At 57.5% G+C, this 19,106-nt stretch overlaps 1 protein-coding gene across 3 annotated transcripts in view; it reads left to right on the top strand.

Annotated features, from left to right (window-relative positions):
• HPCAL1 (hippocalcin like 1) overlaps nt 1–19,106 on the top strand; it is a 114,149-nt gene that overhangs the window by 80,943 nt on the left and 14,100 nt on the right. The window contains exon 1 of one of the 3 annotated variants that reach the window (XM_075557109.1): nt 15,987–16,085. The exons of the other annotated variants lie outside the window; for them this stretch is intronic. The gene's annotated coding sequence lies outside the window, so the exon portion shown is untranslated. Of the gene's footprint in view, nt 1–15,986; nt 16,086–19,106 lie in introns of those variants that run through there. 3 annotated transcript variants of the gene reach the window in all.

Here is a 19,106-nt window from a genome sequence, read left to right as displayed (position 1 = left end):
GCGTGTACCAGAAGCTCAGAGCCAGCCTGGGTGACAGCAGCATGGCCACCAGGAGCAGGGACCCAGCCCCGTGTGAATTTCCTGTCTTCCTCCACCTAGACTGGCCACGCTGGGGATAAGTGGGGGGGGGGGGCACAGTAAAGAACGATCCACACACTTACCTCTCTGTCCCCCCACCCAGAGAGAGAGTAGCTCTGCCTGGTTCTGCAGCCAGAGAACAGAGAGCCAAGGAGTGCCCCGCCCGCAGGGCCCTGTGCACAGTCACCGCAGCGAGGCCTTCTTGGGCGCTCTGTGCAGAGTTGGACCTCCCCTCCCCTGGTCGTCCTCCCTGCTCATTATTGTTCTCTGTGGCCCTGCTCATGTTCAGGGTGCACTGCGCATAACTAGCTTACAGGCTCCTTGGCGGGACTTTTGTGTCTGGCAGGGAGCATTGGCTGTGTGGCTGACAGTCCAGAGAGAGGCTACAGCCCTGCGAACAGAGCCCCAGGCTGGCCCGAGCCCTCCTTCCCTTGGAAGGCACTGCTCACACACCAAGCAGCCTCCTGGGGAGTGGCGGAGGTGCCTGCCTCAGCCTGGAACTAACACACGCTTCTCCTCTTGGTCGCGGGCGTGGGGCAGGGTGCTTGAGAGGTGCAAACAGATGGCAGACACGCTCCACTGCTCCCTGAGAAGAGGACCCGGAAGAGAAGCCAGGCGGTCTCCTCCAGGATCCACGTGGAGGGCGGTCCTTGTCTGGCACACAGGGCGTTGCCGTGGGTCAGAGTTGGCTCCTGTTCGTGGCACTTAGGCAGAACATGTAGCCTCTGTGGGCCTCGTTGCTCTCATCTGTGCAGTGAGCTCAGAGTAACTCCTGACTGGCCATCCTTCCCAGGCCTGAGGTCATGGGTGTGAATTAATTCTTCCTGCCATTTACCCAGGTGCCTGGGTCCCAGGGACTTTTCGGGGAAAGGACAATATTAACAACTTGTGCAAACGTGATACCATCAGTGCCTGCTTCTCCAACATGGTCCCTAGTAACCTTCTGAGAACATGGGACAGTGGTCCTCAGAGAGGCCTGGGCCCCAGCTCGGGGGACCACGGGACCAGCAAATTTATTTGCCCAGCAAACACAAGTGCTGGAGTGAGCCTGCCGGTGCCAGGCCCTGTGGTCTTGGCTGAACCCTGTGCTCCGGAGCATCTGTCACTTCGCTGTCAGGCGATGGGTTGGGCCAGCAGGATCAGGATGGTTTTTCCTGTTCCTCCCTTTGCAGCGGAGCCTTCTTACTCCCGTGTGAAACCACACAGACTGAGCGCAGGAGGTGGCCCCACCTCCTCCTGCCCCGCAGCTCCTCCCGGAAACCCTGGGCCCCTGTGTAGGAGTCTGAGGTTCATTCTCCGGTGGAGACAGATGACTGACAGTTAGACTTGCCTGTGGGCAAAACACTCCCTGCAGTAGAACTTGCTGGGTTGGATGTGCATTGATTGTTCTCGGCTCCCTGGGCCCCATCGGTGTTTCCCCCACGGTTGCCTCCATGTTTTGATGTTGGCCAAGGATCCTTCCGGAACAAAAGGTGCCAGGGCAGCAGGGAGCCAGGCAGCGGGAAGCAGTGGCTAAGGGCTGTGGAGGCTCCAAGAATCCTGTTAACAGATTGGATTCCTGCCATTGGATTCCCTTTCCCGCACATGGAGCGTCATGAGTGTCCAAGCCAGAGTTGTGTCGGGACCTCTCCCCTACCCACCCCTGGGAGAGGACCCACATCTCTGCTGCCCTGGGGGCTTGGAGGATCCTTTCCTGGCTGAGTGTTTCTGCATCACCCGGTGGTTTTCAAAGCTCTTTCTTCTCTGACACGGTGCCTTAAATGAAATGTGCCCTCTTTGCCAGGCCTCCTCTCTTACCTCCCTCCCCCTCCACACCTTGTTTGCCAAGAAAGAAAGAAAATGTGAAGTGAGCCCAGCAAGTGGCAAGGCCCCGAGGCAGCAGGGTGGTGGGTGGTGGACATGGTCCAGGAAGACCCGTGAACCTGCTTCACAGGGACGACGGGAACAGACAAGAGCGGGTTGGCTGGCTGAAGTTCGAAGCGTTGTGCAGAACCTGAGGCTGTCATGGCCTAGCCCAAGGGGTCTCGGGTCGTTGAGAATTAGTGAAGGGACCCATAGTTAAAGGGCGAGGCAGCTCATGGGCACCCTGGTGATGCTAAGTGAGGGGTGTCCCACGCTGAGTTGACCAGACCCCACCAGATGGAGATGAGAATTTTGAGCCTGTGAATGGGTCCATCTGCTGCCGGCCTTGGGACGGCCCGTCCTGATTTGACTTTGCGCATGGATGCTGACTCACAGGTTCCAGCTGGAATGAAGATTCCTCACGCCAGACAGCTTGCCGGTCTCCTCAGAGCACTGGGTTGATATAAGTGGAAAGGATAGAAATCGGATACCCGGAGTTGGGTGGGATAAAGACATGAAGGGGCTGGCTTACAAACTCTCATGGGCTGGGTGTATGTTGTCAGGATTATACAATGATGGTGTGGTTGTTCACAGAACTGCAGTTGTTAGGCACTGAAGATCTTAGTTTTGTTCGCTTCTAGAAGAGTCTGTTCACATGAGGCTGGCACATTCGGAGTTGTATGCATTTCAGTTTTGTCCTTCCTGGTAGGCACAGATGTAATTTTACTATTGCCTTTGTTTTAAAAATTATGTGTGGCTACAGAGTTGTGTGAACGTGCCAAGCTGACAAGGGGTGGACTGTGATGGTTAGGTTTTTGGTACTAACATGGCACCTGTAAGAAGATAAGGGTGGGGCTTAGCCTGTCAGTCAGGTCGCAGCTTGATGACCTCCTATGGAGGTATGACCGAGATAGATGGCTCTCTGGAGCGTCCCCCTCCCCCCCCTTCCTTTTACCTTCCTGCTGCAGAGTCGCTCTGAGACCTGAGAGGCCTGTGATGTGCCCACCGCCAGTGGATCCACAGAACTTCGCACCCACTGGCTTGTGATCTTCCTGCATTCTGCATCATTGCATGAGTCTGAAGAGGGACTTAAGGACAAATTAATATCAGACTTATGGGCTTGATTTGGACTAGGCTGGGATGTTTTCTTGATATATAATTATCTCTACATATATAGATCTTTCTTATACATATATGAGTGTCTCTGGATTTGTTTCTCTAGTCAAACCAGTCTAACACAGGCTGCATGTCCAGCATCCGATTGGCCTAGTTAGGGCAGAGGACTCTGCCCCCTCCCCTTCTAGGGTCTGGTCTGACCATCTTGTCCCCTTTGACCATTCGGTGGGGTGAGGGGTGCCAGGGAATGGCCTTAGTTGGCTGCCTTTGTTTATTAGATGCTGGCTGCTAATCAGAGTTTCATGTACACGCAGGGACATGCACAACTTGTTGCATTTTCACCGCGTGCACAGGTGTGTGCAGCCAGGCCAGTTCCAGAGTCCCAGCAGGGCCTACGTCCAGGGGCCACTGCGTGGACTCCAGCGTTCGTCACTGCTCCTGCCCGAGGAAAGCCTGTCTGGACTTCTGTCACCACGGACTTAGGGTTGGGTTGGGTGTTTTGTGGTTGCCTCTCTTGCTCTGTTTGTAAATCACACCACACACTTGGGTGTGTGGCTTCTCTCCGTCACCACGAAGCTTGTGAGACTCACCTTGAGGTTGGAGTTCACGAGCAGTGTGGAGTGTCACCCTCTTGCATGAATATACTGCGATGGGTGTCTTTGTCCTTCTGCTGTAGGGGCACCTTGGACTGGTTTCCAGTCGGGGCTATTGCAGGATCAGCTGTGAGCCATCTTGCCCGTGGCTTGTGGTGAACACATGCATCTCTCTGTCAGGGGCAGAGGTGGATGTCCTGGGCACCGGTGTGTAAGTGATCTTCTCTAGTGAATTTGAATTGTCCACACCAGTTTTCAAAGTGGTCGTGGACTGTGGGTCCCTCATGGTTTGTGACGAGAGCTCGCGTCTTGTGCCAGTAGAGTGAGGGTCAGTAGAAGCTAAAATAAGACTGTGTTCCATTGTTGGCTGGTGCCCAGCACCAGATGACCAGAGACCTAGCGTTGGGGGCTTGCCATGTCCCCTGGTGGACCCTGGGTTTGGGTCAACGTATCTGAGGGGCTTCCCAGCCCTTCCCTCTCTCTGCACAGCGTGCCGCAGTCTGAGGGGGTTGAGGGGAGGGGCCTCGTTGGGCTTTCTGAGAAGGAGCTGGCCCTGCCTGAGGCCATCGCCCACGGGCTGCTGAACCCGTGCCACCACCGCTGCTTCTGGAGCCGTGCGATTTGAAGAAGATGCTTGGCCTCGGAGAGACGGTGCCGAAGGCCTGGATGTGGAAGTATTCTGGGAATCCCTGCGCTGTTACCACAGCAGAATGACTCCTTTTAAACCCCAGTCACCTTGGAAAGCCTCTCCATAATTAAGTTGGTTCTCAGGATATTAAAATCATTAGTCTTCTCTCCCAGCCAGGCAGCACACACACACACCCTGGCGTGGTGGGTGGAAGAGGAGACTTCCAGTTCCTTAGAGGTTTCTGAGCAGGGCGCCTTGAGATGTCAGGGCTTCCGGGAGCTGGTTTGGGAACTGAGGTTCCCCTCCATTGGCCTTACAAGGGGATGGGAGCTGAACTCAGCTGGGGCGCTGAATGACCTGCCACCCCAGCTGCAGTGCTGGCTATCGGGGCTGCTTGGGCACTGAGCTGGGTGTTCTCTGTGAGAACTGCGTGTGTGTGCCTGTGTGTGTGTGCACACATGCGAGAGTTGTGTGTGTGCATTCATGTTTGTGAATGCGTGGGTGTATGTGCATGCGCAAGAGGGCCGCGTGTGTGTGTATATGTGTGTGTCCTGAGGACTCAGCTCACTCCTCCAAAGCCCGGAGTACTACTATTCCATCACCCTAAATTTCCAACTCCCCCTCCCCGCCCCCCCTCCCCGCCCCATTCCTGCCCCCAGCCCCTGCTCCCGGCTCTGCGAGTCTTCACTGTGAACGACAGCATGGCCCGAAGGTGGGTGCAGCTGCCCACACAGACATCTGGCCCACCTTCAGTGCTCTTCATCAGCATGGCTCCTGGGGTGGGGTGGGGGGGTCCCTGCCCAGGGCACACCTGCAGGGTGCGCAGTAGGTGCAGTGAGTGGGAGTCCCGAGGGGTGGAGCTCCCCAGCGCAGTACATGGGCTGGTCCTTGGCCCCAGGTCTGAGGCCGCTAGTGTCTCACAGCCCACCTGCCCATTTGAGGGGGGGGGGCATGAGCCGCTCCTCCCCTCCCCTCTCCTCTCGCCTGTCTGCAGCTCCAGAGGCCGCCTCCTCAGGGCCTGGGACCTTGTTCTCTGTCCTCCTCAGACGGGGTGGACCCCAATCTCGCAGCCCTGTGTGTGGGTGAGAATAGAGCTGTGCTCCGTGGGGCGCGGTTGACGTCTGTCTGGGCCGGTGGGGCGGTAACGCTGCCTGCTTCTGTGATCCTCCACCGAGGGGGCCTCCTCAAGGGACGAGCATCCCAGAGGGCTTTCATTGACAGGTTTTTAAAAGTCGATCACCCGCCTCTTCTTCCATGGTGTCTCTGGGTGGACTTCAACCACTGACCTTCAGCAGCTGGGCTTGTTAAGCGCCAGCACTGCCTCGGGTCTCCCTTCCTGTCATAAACCCAAACTCACTGCCATTGAGTCAACTCCGACTCACAGCCACCTGGTAGGACAGGGGAGACCTGCTCCTGTGGGCTTCCGGGTCTGTAACTCTTCACGGGAGTGCAGAGCCTCATCTTTCTCCCGAGGAGCGGCTGGTGGATTCGAATGGCTGACCTTACGGTGAGCTGCCTAGTGTGTAACTGCTATGCCGGCAGGGCCCCTCCTGCCCACACTCGTTGGCTTGTCTTGGCTTTGCCCTCTACACCAAGCAGTTTCACGTATCTGCTCCCTGAACCTTTCTGAACCTGACAAGCGGGTGGTCGCAGTATTGTACACATAGCGCAATAAGAATGGTGATCCCATTGTCCAAGTGGGATGGTCACAGAGGGAAGTTCCCAGGCTGGTCAAGGTCACCCAGCTCAGAAATAGCGGGGCTGGAGCTGGAGCAGCCCCCTCTCCCAACTGCCCCCACCCCTCTGTGGCCCGCCCTCCTGCCATCCGGAACCTGCTCCGAGGACCAAGCTCGGGGATGGGGTGCAAGAAGGGTCAGAGCTGGCCCCGTGGCCCCAGCTGCTCCCCAGAGACCCTATGAGAAGTAAATGCCTTATACGTGGTGCCACCGGAGTGTGCGGACGGACAGGGAGGCAGGAAGGGCTCTGCGGAGGGGGCTGGAAGGAGGGAGGGTCCCATGCAGGAGCCTGGGTGGGTGAACTGACCCTGCCTCCTGTTCCCCAAGTGTCCAGCAGAAATTCTGGTGGCCCCAGGCGGGGTTCTCATACTGAGCAGGCCCTGTGAGTTCCTGGGCCCTCTACATTTCTCTCCTGGAGAGGACGAGGCATGACCATTTGTAAGACAGTCACGAGGCTGAAATCAGGATCACGCAGACATAACTCAACATGATCATTTCTGTCGAATGGTTTCTGCTGCCTGATTCCGTCTCAAGCAATCGTTGTCGCCTCCAGCTATCCTGGGAAAGTGGGTGGCCAGGAAGCGCGATAGCGCCAGGAGGTCATGGAGGGGGCCCAGGCCCTCCTGGGTATCTGCACTGGTGGGCCCTCCTCCTGCTGAAATCCATGTCAGAGCTGTCCCTGGGAGTGGGGATTGGGGGGACCCAGGGCCCCTCTTTGTCCATCCAGGGGGGACCTTGAGGATGGCAGAGGGTGCAGGGCCTGCTCAATCACAGGGCCACACGGCCGGTCAACAGGGCTACCGAGAGCCCGGACTCACCCTCCCAACCGGCAGCACCTTCTCCAGAAAAGCCGGGTGTGTCTCTCTCCTTTAATTAATCAATTAGTTTGCTTAAGGTCATACTTCTGTGGATTAAAAATAGCTTTATCTATGCTGGTAGCCAGAGCTGTCTCCCACAGGCTGAAAATGATGAGGGCCTTTATACCAAGACACCCCACTTGTGGCCAGGGGAGGCCCTGGATGTGTCCCACCCGCCATGGGAGTGGGGAGGGGATAGCCTGGGGCAGGTCCCCTCAGGGGGCCAGAAGGCAGTGAGTGAGCTTAGCCAGGACATCAACAGGTTCCCAGTGATGCTGGGAGGGACTGGCCACTAGATTCAGCCAGGCCTTTCAGTGACATGGTGAGTTATGCTTCGGGCGAGTCACTGCAAGATCCAAAGTTTGAAACGACCAGGCGCTCCTGGGAGAAGCGCCGGGCTTTCTCCTCCCATGAACAGTCACGGCCTCAGAAACGTACAGGGGCAGTTCCACCCTGTCCTGTAGGGTCGCTGTGAGTCGGCATCCGCTCAATGGAGGTGAGTTTGGGCGATTGTCCACCTTCCGTACTGCAGACCTGGCTGAGTTGCTGGCTGACGGACTCTCCACCCCGCAGTCAGGGGAGGCATGCATGTGGCAGTGGCGCTGGTCTGGCTTCAGTGGTGCTTCCCGGCTAAGATGCCTCCAAAGAAAGCCCTGGCACTCAGGGAGCACCACGACTCGCCGTTGTTCTGTCAGGAGCTGGTCTGTCCCGTTGTGCGTGGGTGCCCTGCATCAGAGGCAGGTTGACCTGGCCGGCAGCCACAACCAGTGAGTCGATTTTTAAGCTACCTTCTGCATTTGCATATGGAGGTGCTTCCTAAAGGCCAGAAAAACCAAGAGGTGCAGTTCTGCCCGGTGACACACAAGGGCACCGTATCAGTCAGCACGGCTGCCGATTGACGCGCACATTTCAGGGATTGCGCTGCCTAGGAGACCTGCTTTGACAGGCAGGGGCACCCCTCAAAAAAATATAATACCCCCCTCAAAAATCCAACTCATAGTGACCCTTTAGGACAGGGAGAACTGGCCCTGTGGGTTTTTGAGCCTGTAGCTCTTTACGGGAGCAGACAGCCTCCGCTTTCTCCTACAGAGTGGCTGGTGGTTTTGAACTGCTAACTGTTGGGTTTGCAGCCCCAAATGTAACCTACTACACACCACCAGGGCTCCAGGAGAGCAGCATTGTCATGTCAGCTCCGTGGGGTGTCAGGAGCTGTGCAGACAGCCCCCAGTTCCCTCTCTAGTTCAAGATTGGGGTCTCTGGAAGGCCCAGCTCTGCAGGGAGACAGGGTTCCGTTCAGGCCTGTGCCTGCAGAGGAGGGGACAGACTCAAGAGGCCTCAGCGTGGCCTGACCACTGTGGAACTTGAACATTATTGTTTTCCTGGTCCTTGGACTTGTCCTCCGCCACAGACCTCAGAATGCAGTCACTATCGGTGGCTTCAGTACACTGGTGATTAACCTCCCCCCCAATCTTTTTTTTTTTTTTTAATAAAATTGCTAAGCCAGGTCCCTCACGTCCTATCCTGAGGCAACACAATTGGACATGTCTGAGCTCAGGTGAAGACAAGCAAACCCCATTAAATTTCATCTTAATTGATCTGGTCCTGGCTCCAGCCCTGTCGAGACCTCTGTGAATCTTCGCTCTGTCATCCACTGTGATCCCTACACTTTCCTGTTGTTTCCTCCAAACTGGAAGGCCTCGTCTTCATCAGCGCACCCCAGAGCCGGCGCCATCTAGCCCGAGTGGAGAGGCCTTTCTTTCCTCAGTCCTCTCCAAGTAATATGCGTTGATCAAAGGTAACATGCTTTGAAGCATTGGGCCTGGGAGGGTGCTCTCCTGCCACCCCTTCCATGAGCCCAGCTCAGCCAGGCCTTCCATCTCCTCATGGTACACTGTAGTCATTCTACCAGATTGAGAGGGTTCATGCCATCATCACCTCATTCGGTGTCAGAACATTTTATTCTTGTGCTCATTGTTGACAGCTCCCCGTTCCGCATCTGCCGCCCACCCTCCCCAGACGTGTCCCCAGGCATTTGTCAACCCAGGTCCTGTCTGTAGATCTACCAACCCTGCATTTCATAGGAGAAAACCATATGAGACACAAACAACAACACAATGGCAACAGTGACCAGCAAAACGTGGAAAAATCTCCATCAAAACGAAAGCAGAAAATACTTAAAACTGAAACAACTTTAAAATGGGTCAAAAGGAAGATCAAATGATAAGTTATTACATTGTAACCTAACTACATCTGCCTCGATCTCTGTGTGTTAGCAAGGCCATTCACATCCCTGAACTCTGGTCAGCGGGGAGTCACGGGAGGCTTCATCCATGTGGATTTGGGGCTTCCCTGGTCATCCGTAGCCTTCTGCAAACCAGGCGTTCACAACTGAAGCTCATGTGACCTTCCCCTCCCCCAGATTTGGATTTCATTATTTGCTCCCCGTGGATCACACAGCCAGGAGTGCTTCTTCCATGTGGACTTAGTTGACAAGACCTGGGCATTCTTGTTGTTAGTGCCCAAATGCCCACAAAGCCTGCCTTTGTAGTGTCGCAGCTGGAGAGCCACAGGGGCACTGTTGCAGAGAACAGAGCCTGGCTCAGGAGGAGCCACCACGGAGGCTGGGGCTCTCACAGATAGGGGGGGCGGGGTAGGACCAGTTGCCTAACGTGTATCTGTCTTCCGAAGGCTTCCTTGGGCACTTCAGTGCACACGCACACACGCACACGAGATAAGAGACTTTGGGGAGTCAGATGGTATTTCTCTCTCACTCTCATTGTGGGGAAAGCAGACGTATCAGAACATTCCCACATTTTGGACACGCACCCTCAGCGACGTCAGCTGTGTCCATCATGGTATGTGGCCATCACCAGGGTTTGTCTCCAGACTCTTCTGTCCCCCTCACACAGAAGCGCGGTGTCCCCTGGGTCCCCCTTTGCTCCCCATCACCTACATCTGAATACACCTGCCTCTTCCAGGTGTGACTGGGACGGGGGGATACTTGTCCTTCTGTGACAGATGGATCCCTCGGGGTCAGCTTTCTGAGCCCACCACAAGTTGCAGCAGGTCTTTATTTCTCGCTGCACCGAGTGGGTCATCCGCCCACCTCCCGCTGGGCATGGAGGTGGCGTCCGCCTTTGGGCTGCTGTCCACGGCACTTTGACCTGCAGGAGCTTCTTTGGTCATGGGTGTGGAGGGTCAGGTGATGGTGCCAGTACCCCCCTTGGACATGGACAGTTGAGGGGGTTCGTGACACTCCCTCATCTCCGCCCCAGGGCACTGGAGAGAAAGCCCTGCAGCCATTCACTCAACCAATGCACACTGCATGCACGCATGCATGCACGCATGCTCCCCTGTCCTGTGGAGTCACGTCGTGTGAGCACCGACTCGATGGCAGTGAGTTTGTGGGGGGTTTTGTCTGTTTTCACAGTAGGAATCCACTAGGAAATGCAAGAAGGGAATCAGGGAGAAATTTGGTGGGGAGCAGAGAGGACAGAGCACCTCTGGTGGGGCGTGCCTGAGGGGAGGCTGGGCGAGGCTGGAAAGGAGCCAGGGGGTGGGGGGGTGGGTGAAGATGAAGTCAGAGAGTGGGCGTGGGGATCACTGTTCTCTCCTCATTGTGAGACCTGCAGCCCTAACCCGAGCAAACAGATACTTAGTTGCCGCCATCTACCATCTGGGGGACATTCTGAGTTCTCTAAACAGTGAACCCTACGCTCTCGGTTGCCAGATCATAGGCTGGCTTACAAAGTAAACAGCATCGCCCATGTTTACTGTACCCCCGCAAAGCCTGCCGTGAGCCACTAGAGACCCAACAGTCAACATTGACCCAAAGGCCGAGAGGAGGGCGCTGGGTGACGGAAGCCGGAGAGCGAGGAGGAGGCCCGCAGCCGTACAAACTGGAACCAGCTCGTGGAACCATTTGTATCGGATGCGTTAAAGGGAAACCTGATGTCCTTGTCCTTGTCCTTGTTCACCAGAGACACAATGAAATGCCCGAGGAGGAAAGGGAACAGTTGCTTGGGCGTCTGTGTGAGCAGTGGGCACGTGCCTTCAGCTCCACTCTCCGTTGAGTGCAACTGGGGGGTGGGCGCTGCTGCCTGGGCTGCGGGTCTGAGGAGGGGGGTCTCAGAGGGCTGTGCCCAGTTGCCTCCCTGAGGGGACACCAACGTGGTTCTGAGGCTCAGAGAAATCGAAAATCCTTCCTGTGTTGTAAGTTGCACGTTATTTTTAGAGCGGCCGAAGATGGCTCTGCAGGGTCATTTCCTGCCTTGCTGCGGGCATCCCTGGTGACAGGGATGGGGACAGAACCCGCAAGACTTCCTGGGATTGTGCTCAGGCGCCTTGGGAAGGGAATGCGGGATCACATGTGGACCCTGCCCACGGAGGTCTGCAAGGCTCCCTCTCACGCACCCACATGTGCTCCGCCACGGAGAGGGGGGAGGCTGGGCTCTGTGGAGAGTTTCCAGCGCTTTCTGAAGTCCCCACCCCGGTCCCCAGCATCCATGAGGGAGCCCTCTGCCTGTCCATACCCCCTGAGCACCTGCTCGGTGCAGAGCTGGGTGTGCTGGTGAGATCCAAGGCCCAGTGGGAGGAGAGCGTAGCCACACGGGCGATTGTCTTTGCCGAGTGCCGCATGGGCGACTCGGAGAGGGATACCCCACAAGGGATGCCTGTGGGAATGGCCAGGTGATTTTCCCAGGAGCCCCCTGCCTCTTGGGCTGTGGCCACACCAGGTCTGAGCCCAGATGGTGACCTTCCCGTCCCCCTTGCAGGCCTCTGTGGGCTGAGTCCAAGCTTGGCCCTGCGTCCACTTCCCAAAGCGTACCGCCCACCCCCACACACATGACCCAGACTCCTTGGGGCTGCCCAGACTCTGTGCTTCCTGTCCCAGGGACAAGGACTCCTGGTGGGTCGGGCCACCTGTGCACCTGCCTGGGGTGGGAGTTTTCTCTGGGAACTTGGAGAAGAAGGTTCACAAGCATTTGGCCCGCCGGTTCCCAAGGCTCAGAGGGTTCCCATGTCATTGACTCTTTCATCCCCATTGGAGCCTTTGGGCTGTGCCTGCTGGCCAGAGGCTGATGCGCCCCGGGGACCTTGGGGCCCTGAGGCCCTTGAAACGCTTTCAGAGATAACCAGAGGCTGGCTGGTTTAGAGATTGTCCGTGCCGTGTGCAGAGAGACCTGGGCGGGCTCAGAGGGTACAGGGGCAGTGCACGGGGCCAGAGACCGCCTGTTAACACACTCGCTCCCCTAGAAGATGGAGCTTGTCTGGACAGAGTGCCCTTCCCAGGAGGATGAGGGTCTGTGCGTTCCCCCTGGATCGCTGACCTCCTTTCTCCATTCTTGCACAGTGCAGGGCCCAGGGCAGGAGTGAACTCCGGGATGGGAAGGGCTTTGAGTGTGTTCCCAACGCTTGTCAGTCAGTCGCCATCCACTTGATTCCAAGGTGTGGTGACACACACACCCCCCTCCCGCCTGCCAGGGTGCAGGACCCAGAGGTCCTCAAGGTGTGACCTTTTGGATTCAGGTCATCAAGCCTGTCTGCTGAGGTGCCTCTGGGTGGGTTTGAACCCCCAACCTTTAGGTCCGTAGCCCAGTGCTTACTGATCGGTGACCCCCAGCATCGGTAGTGTGATTCTCACCTGGCGGATGACAGTCCGTTTCCGCTCTGTGAACCCTGGTCTGTGCATGATCCCAAGGGCTCCCTGCAGACGCCAGGGCTTCTTAAACAGCTGTCCCCATGACTGAGGACCAGCGCCCTGCCCAACGACTCCAGCCTGTGGCCCCTGGGACACCAAGGCAGCTGGGACCCTCCCCTGAGGCAGCTGGCTCTACAGCCGAGCGGGCTGGGGTTTTATGGAGAAGGGCTTGCTGTGTTTTACTTCTTCACAGAGACCTGAGGCACGAATCAAATGGCACTTGAGATGAGTCGCTGGGGGTTTTCATCCAAGTTTGAAAAAAACTCAGTGAGGGGAGAAATGCTCTTGGCTCGTGTGCTGAGCAGTTGGTGGCTCCGTGGCGGGCATGCCGACCCAGCGTGGGCGGGCAGCACACCCACAAGTGGCCCTCACTGGCACACACCAGCCACGTGTCCCCGACTCTCAGGGAGGACAGGCATGTCTTGGAAACCCTTATGAAGTCCAGCATTCCCACAGCACCCCTCCTCAAAGATAAACAAGGCAGGCACCCAACCCCATTCTTTGGGGGCAGAGGAATCCAGTGTTTGGAAATGCCTCTGGGGGGGCCGTGCACTGAGACTTTAGTCATCGTTCAAGCAGGAACCTGGCAGACATTTCGCTTTTTTGCCTCCACTGGGGACAGAGCTAAGCAAATAGATCTGGGGGAGGGAAGGAAGGAAGGAAGGAAGGAAGGAAGGAAGGAAGGAAGGAAGGAAGGAAGGAAGGAAGGATGGATGATTGATAGATAGATGATTGATAGATAGATACCTAGATAGATGGATGCCAGGGAGAGGGACATCCATTCATGGGTAAATGAGCGCTCTTCTCGGGCCCTGTCCTCCCGACATTTTCAGAGCTGGGGAGAGCCTCTCCATCCACACCGAGGGGGACAGGAGGGGGGGGAGGGTAAACACTGTAGAGGGCTCGGCTTGCCCAAGGGCAAGGCCATGTTGGAGAACAGTGTGCTAAGAGCAAAGGCTTGGTACCCTTCAGAGACGTGCCTGCACGGTCACCTCACGGCGCTCCCCGCCTTTGACATTCACTCCGGTGTGTTTGGATCTGAGTTCCTGGGGTGTATTATTTTGGGGTATGCTCTCTTCTTGCCCCAGGGCTGGTATCTCCGGACCACACCAAAGCCGAGCCAGTTGTCCTGTCCCCGAGGTTCCAACCGTGGTGACCACGCAGTTCAGAGTCCAGCTGCACTCTGGAGGGTCTCCATGGCTGGGGGTTTCTGGAAGCAGGTCTCCCCAGCCCTTTCCTCCAAGGCACTGTGGACTACCCACTCTCCAGTTCGTAATTGAATGCTTAACCTCCAGTGCCCCTCAGGGCTTCCTCCCCCACCCCTGCCCTAGACTGTCTTGGGGTGTCAGGCCCAATATCCAGGAGCTTGGATCAAGGTACTTGAGCTTTCTGTGTCTCAGGGTAAAGTCTGAGGCGCAGCTCCCAGCTGTGACCCTGCCATTGTGCCAGACACCCATGCAAGCCCTTCCCCAGATACAGGGGTGGGGGTGACGTATCACACCTTCATGCCTTCCAGCACACGGTGCCCTCCCTCCTGCCCCTTCTACGCCTGGGGGACAGCTTCCTGCGCCCTGGCATCAGCCCCCTCCCGAGGCCATGCAGGCTTGCCCAGCACCACTCAGCCTGGGGAGCGTCGCTGCCCGTGCCCAGCATGAGCTCCCAGTGGGTGAAGCATCTGTGGAATGAAGGAAAGACTGCCACGTTGTTTTCTGAAAGAGTCGAATGTCCCCAGGGTGAAATCCTGGTCATTCCTTACCCGGTATGTTGACAGGCTCTTCTCTCTGAGCACACTTCACCCCTCCCTGCCCTCTCGGCCTGCGTCTCCCCCACCAAGAGACCTGCTGCCGTAGGCAGCTGCAGTGGTAGTGGTGTGGGGTGGGGGGCGATGGGGGTCATGGTGGGGGTGTGTGGTAGTAATGGTGGAGTGGAGGTGGTGATGGCGATAGTTGTGTGGGTACGAGAAAGGCCAATTGGAACAACATCTGTGCTCAGATCTGGCCTGGCCCGCTCTCCTCAAAATTAGGGCGCCTGGGAGTGGGGGGTGGGGGTGGGGGTGGCGGTGCTCTGCGTAAGTTGCAGACCACCTGCAGAATCCCTGGTTCCTTCAGAAGGTTGGCCCGAGGCCCGAGAACAGAACTCCATGTCTCTTTAAATGGACCCAGACCAGGGAGATGCTGCCAGCTCTGGAAATTTGTTCCCCCACCACCCGGCTAGGGGACAGCGGTGTGTGGTGTCCAGCGTCCTGGAAACGCCATGTGCACCCTGACTCTGGGTCACTGGCCTATCCCCGAGGCTGCTGTGCGATTGGGCTCCTTCCAACCTTTTCTTGTCTCTCCGGTCGGTCGTCGGAATCTCACAGACCCCTCTGTGGGGAACTGTGTGGGAGCCCTGGTCCGGCCTCTGCCTGCCCAGTGGGTGTGCCGGTCTCGGATGGCCTCTGCAGAAAGGGGGCTGGAAACAAATGCCTCTGAGCTCAGGCTGTGGACCTGACGCCCCAGCCCAGCTCTGAGAAATATCACGCAGTGAAGCAAGCCCGGCATTTCTTTCATTGCAAAGGCTTGGAAATATCACTCTCGGCAGCCAGTGTAAGCAGAATAGAGCCGCGGGGGGTTTGGGGGGTCTGATTGTTGCTGCCATTTTTATGGAAACAGATCACCCTGCCTTCCTTGCAGACTTTTAAATGTATCCGGCCCTTTGGAAACTTTCCTTTCCCTTTCTGCCATACCCTAGCTGTGAAGTCAACAGAGAGGCCCCTCCTTCACACTCGGCAGACCAGGAAACTGAATGTGACCAGGGGCTGTGTGGCCAGGGTGCGGGCAGGCTGGGCAGCCAGTGTGATGGTTAATATTTCCCACTCAGCCCCCCGCTCCCACCGCCACAAGCTGCTGCCCCTGTCCCATTCTACAGAGGAGCAAACAGAGGTTGGCCGTGGACACTGAGAGCAGGGATCTTGGTGCAGCCAGACTGGGAGCTGCCAGACCCGGGCGTGGTCCTGACCAGCCGGGTGGAAGCCTTCCAGAGTGTGCTCAGTGCGGGCTGCCTTCCAGGGTGTGGTCAGTCAGGGGGCGTGGAGCCAGCTGGGGAGAGGATGTTGTCCTCTGGGGAAGGGCTGTTGCTTACCCTGGCCACAGGACAGTGAAGTCGCATGCCTCCTGGCTTGTGACTCTCCCACGAGGTCCTGGCCCAGTGCTTGAGCTACTGCACACACTGGCACAAGCAGCCCTGGGAGACCAGGCCACAGGGAGGAGGCGTGAGGGAGGGGCTGGACGGTGCCAGCCCACACAGGAGCACAGCCCAGTGGGACTGCTGGAGGGGCCTGGGACTCAGGTCCCGCCCCCTGGGCTGACTACATGGAGTCCAGCGTCTGAGCTGTGGAGGGAAGTGGGGTGGGAGGGAGTTGGGGGTGTCTCTGAAATCCCGACAACCTCATCTCGAGTCAGCAGTTTCCAGCCCACTGTGGTCAGCTTGAGAATTCTTTTTTAAAAGAGCAATTACTTTGTGGTCCGCTGTGGGTCTCAGGGCTCGGGAAGTCTGGTGAGTCAGATATTTATTTGCTTGAGACGTGGAGGGTTATTGTACAAGTGAACAGTCGCAGAGGCCGGAGCTGAGACCAGTGGCCACTGTGTGCTCTCTTCAAGCCTTCCAGAGCTCCTGGTTCTCTCTATGACCCGCGTGCTCCTGGCATGCGGCAACCGAGCCAGACTCCCTTCCATCGAGTCCCTGCCGGCTCAGGCCACCCCAGAGGACAGGCCGAACTGTCCCTGTGGGTTTCCCAGACTTTAACTCTTTACGGGAGCAGACAGCCTCGTCTTTCGCCCATTGAGGGACTGGTGGGCTCAAACTGCTGACCTTTTGGTGAGCAGCTCAGCATGCAGTCTAGGGAAGGCTTTTGTTGTTGGGCCCCACTGTTTCTGTTTCCTACTCACCGGGACCCCATGTGACAGAGAATTGCCCCTTCCTGCTCCTCCCACCCCTGGTTTTCGACATTGCCACCACAGCCAAGGCCAGGCTTGCTCCAGGGAGCCCTGGGGAGTTTGCACCCTTGCACCCAGAGCTTCTACACCTATGTTGGTAGGGCCGATGGTCCCCACCCCAGTGGTCTATGAGGAAGGGCACTCAGGGGCTGTTGTGTCCCTCTTCATCATGGGGTGGGCGTGACACCGCCGGACACATGTTCTCAGCCTCCACGTCTGGACACATGGCCCCGGGGTGAGCCCCGACTCAGCTCAGACCCCACGCAGCCTCCCTCAGACACGCTACCCCAGAAGGCCCCAGTGAGCGGTGAACCTGGTCCGGTGCAGACACATGGGGCAAGGACCTGTGTCTCTTCATCAGCTGGTCCCTGCCTGGGGAGGCGGTCTGATGAACTCAGAGCCTTCTCTCCTCACTCCAGCCTGGGGTTTAGGGGTATCTGCCACAGGGAGCCCCACTTTTGCCTCCCAAGCTGGGACAGAGGAGGCGGCAGGGAGGATGCTCACCCGCCTTGTTCAGGGCTCGCCCCTCCGTCAGGGGGCTGTGTGGGCCTGCTCCCCCTCCCGGGCCCTCCTCTCCAGGACCTCCCACCATCCTGATGCATATGGAGAGTTGTGCGTGGAGGGTTTTACTTTTAAGAACAATCTTAATGTCTTGTTAGTGAGGCCTCCCATCCAGTTTCCTGACTTACTGCTTCAGCAGACCCTTCTGGGCGTTGCCCCTCATCCCCCCTCACCCACCCTCCGCCAGAGCCTCCTTAACTCCATTAACAACCTGCCCTCCTGCATGGGAGGTGCAGGCCCCTGTGGGGTTGGCTTTGTGGTGAAGTCTCGCCTCAGGTCAGGAAACCCCTGGGTGGAGGTGTTTACCAGGAATTGGGGCCAGGTTGGTGAAGAGACTCCCAGACCCCCAGCTCCAGGGAGCTGCACCCGTCCCCAGACCCCACCATCGCTGGAGAAGTCCAGAGGTCTGAATTCCAGCAGGTCGCTCCCTGGCGCTTCATAGGGAGCGAGGAGCACCTGCCAGCAGATACCTGGTATTCCTAATGCCCCAGCAGGACTGCAAGGGCCGCAAAGCGCCAGCCCAGCACGGGCAGCAGGCTCCAGCTGCTGCTGTTCGACACTGCCAAACCGACTCTGGCCAGGTGGTGGGGTCCGTGCTCTGGTGTTGCTGTGGGCTAAGTAGGGGGCCGCCAACCTCGGGGCCAGCAGGTCAAGACCACCAGCTGTTGCTCCAGAGAAAGACGAGGCCGCCTGCCCCTGTAAAGTTGTGGTCTAGGGCACTGCAGGGCCGGTCTGTTCCCAGGTCACTGGGGGCTGGAATGGACTTGGGGGTATGGGCTAGAGCAGCAGTTCTCAACCTGTGGGTTTCCACCTCCTGTGGGTCAAACGACCCTTTCACAGGGGCCGCCCAAATCATACAGTAGCAAAATTACAGTTATGAAGTAGCAATCAAATAATTTCATGGTGGGGGGGGGCAGTCACCACAACACGAGGAACTGTATTAAAGGGTCGCGGCATGAGGAAGGTTGAGGACCACAGGGCTGGAGGGTTGGATCATCCCCTGGGGTTTTCTAGGCGACAGTCTTTAGGGAACACTGGGCTACTTTGACCTCTAGCCCTTAAGTGGCCCAGAGGAAACTCATTGGTTCATTCAATAGTCCGTGCTCCCAGGCACTGTGCGAAACCAAAACAAGCTCACCCCCAAGGGTCCGACGCACGCAGGGAACAGCACAGCCCTGCCTCCATAAGCGTCTGAGGCTGGGAATCCCGTCTCCGAGAGGCAGCTGGCCGTGCTGAACTGACCTGCGGTTAGCGGCCCTTTCTGTAAGCCACGACTCTACCGGGGCTCGTCTGGGCACTGCACGGACAGTCAGGTGCTGTCAAGTTGGCTCCAACTCACCGCGGTCATGTGTGCAGAGACGGGGACACCACCTGGCCCCGAGACTTGCTCACAGGGTGCCCTAGGTTTGCGCCCATGGTCGCAGCCACTGCGCTGACCCAGCTCTTTGAGGACCTCTCTCTTTCGATGCCTCTCCAGTTTACCCAGCACAATGTCCTTCTCCAGGGACTGGTCTCCCCCGACCACCGCTCCAAAGCACGTGAGACGAGGTCTCCCCATCCCGGCCTCTGAGAAGCATGTGGCTGCACGTCTTCCAAGACAAGAAGCTGCCCCAGGCCTTTGGAAATCCTTCGAGTCAGACACTAATTGGGACCCGAGATTGTGTGGACACGGATGGTCTGTTAGACGTGGGGGGCTACAGTGGTGAACAGAAAGAGTCCACACATTATCTGCAAGTGTAAAACCGGAAGCCTCAGGCACTGCGGCCTGGTCTATCCAGACTCGTCCCAGCCCTCTGAGGAGGGGTAGAACTGCCCGGTGCTTTTTGGAGGCCGCACCTCTGTACGGGGATAGATGCCTCTTCTTCTTCTGAAGGAGCACTTGGTGGGATTGAGCTGCTGACCTTTTGGTCCCCAGCCCAGAGCGCAAGCCACCAAGCCACCAGGGCTCCCTCTAAACATAGTCCAGTGCCAAGCGTAGGAAGGGCTAAGGAGAGACAGGACCGGGCTAGCACATAGGATG

This window comes from Tenrec ecaudatus, chromosome 8 (assembly GCF_050624435.1).
Source record: "Tenrec ecaudatus isolate mTenEca1 chromosome 8, mTenEca1.hap1, whole genome shotgun sequence".
NCBI lineage: Eukaryota > Metazoa > Chordata > Mammalia > Afrosoricida > Tenrecidae > Tenrec > Tenrec ecaudatus.
This window is presented reverse-complemented; position numbering and strand designations above follow the sequence as displayed.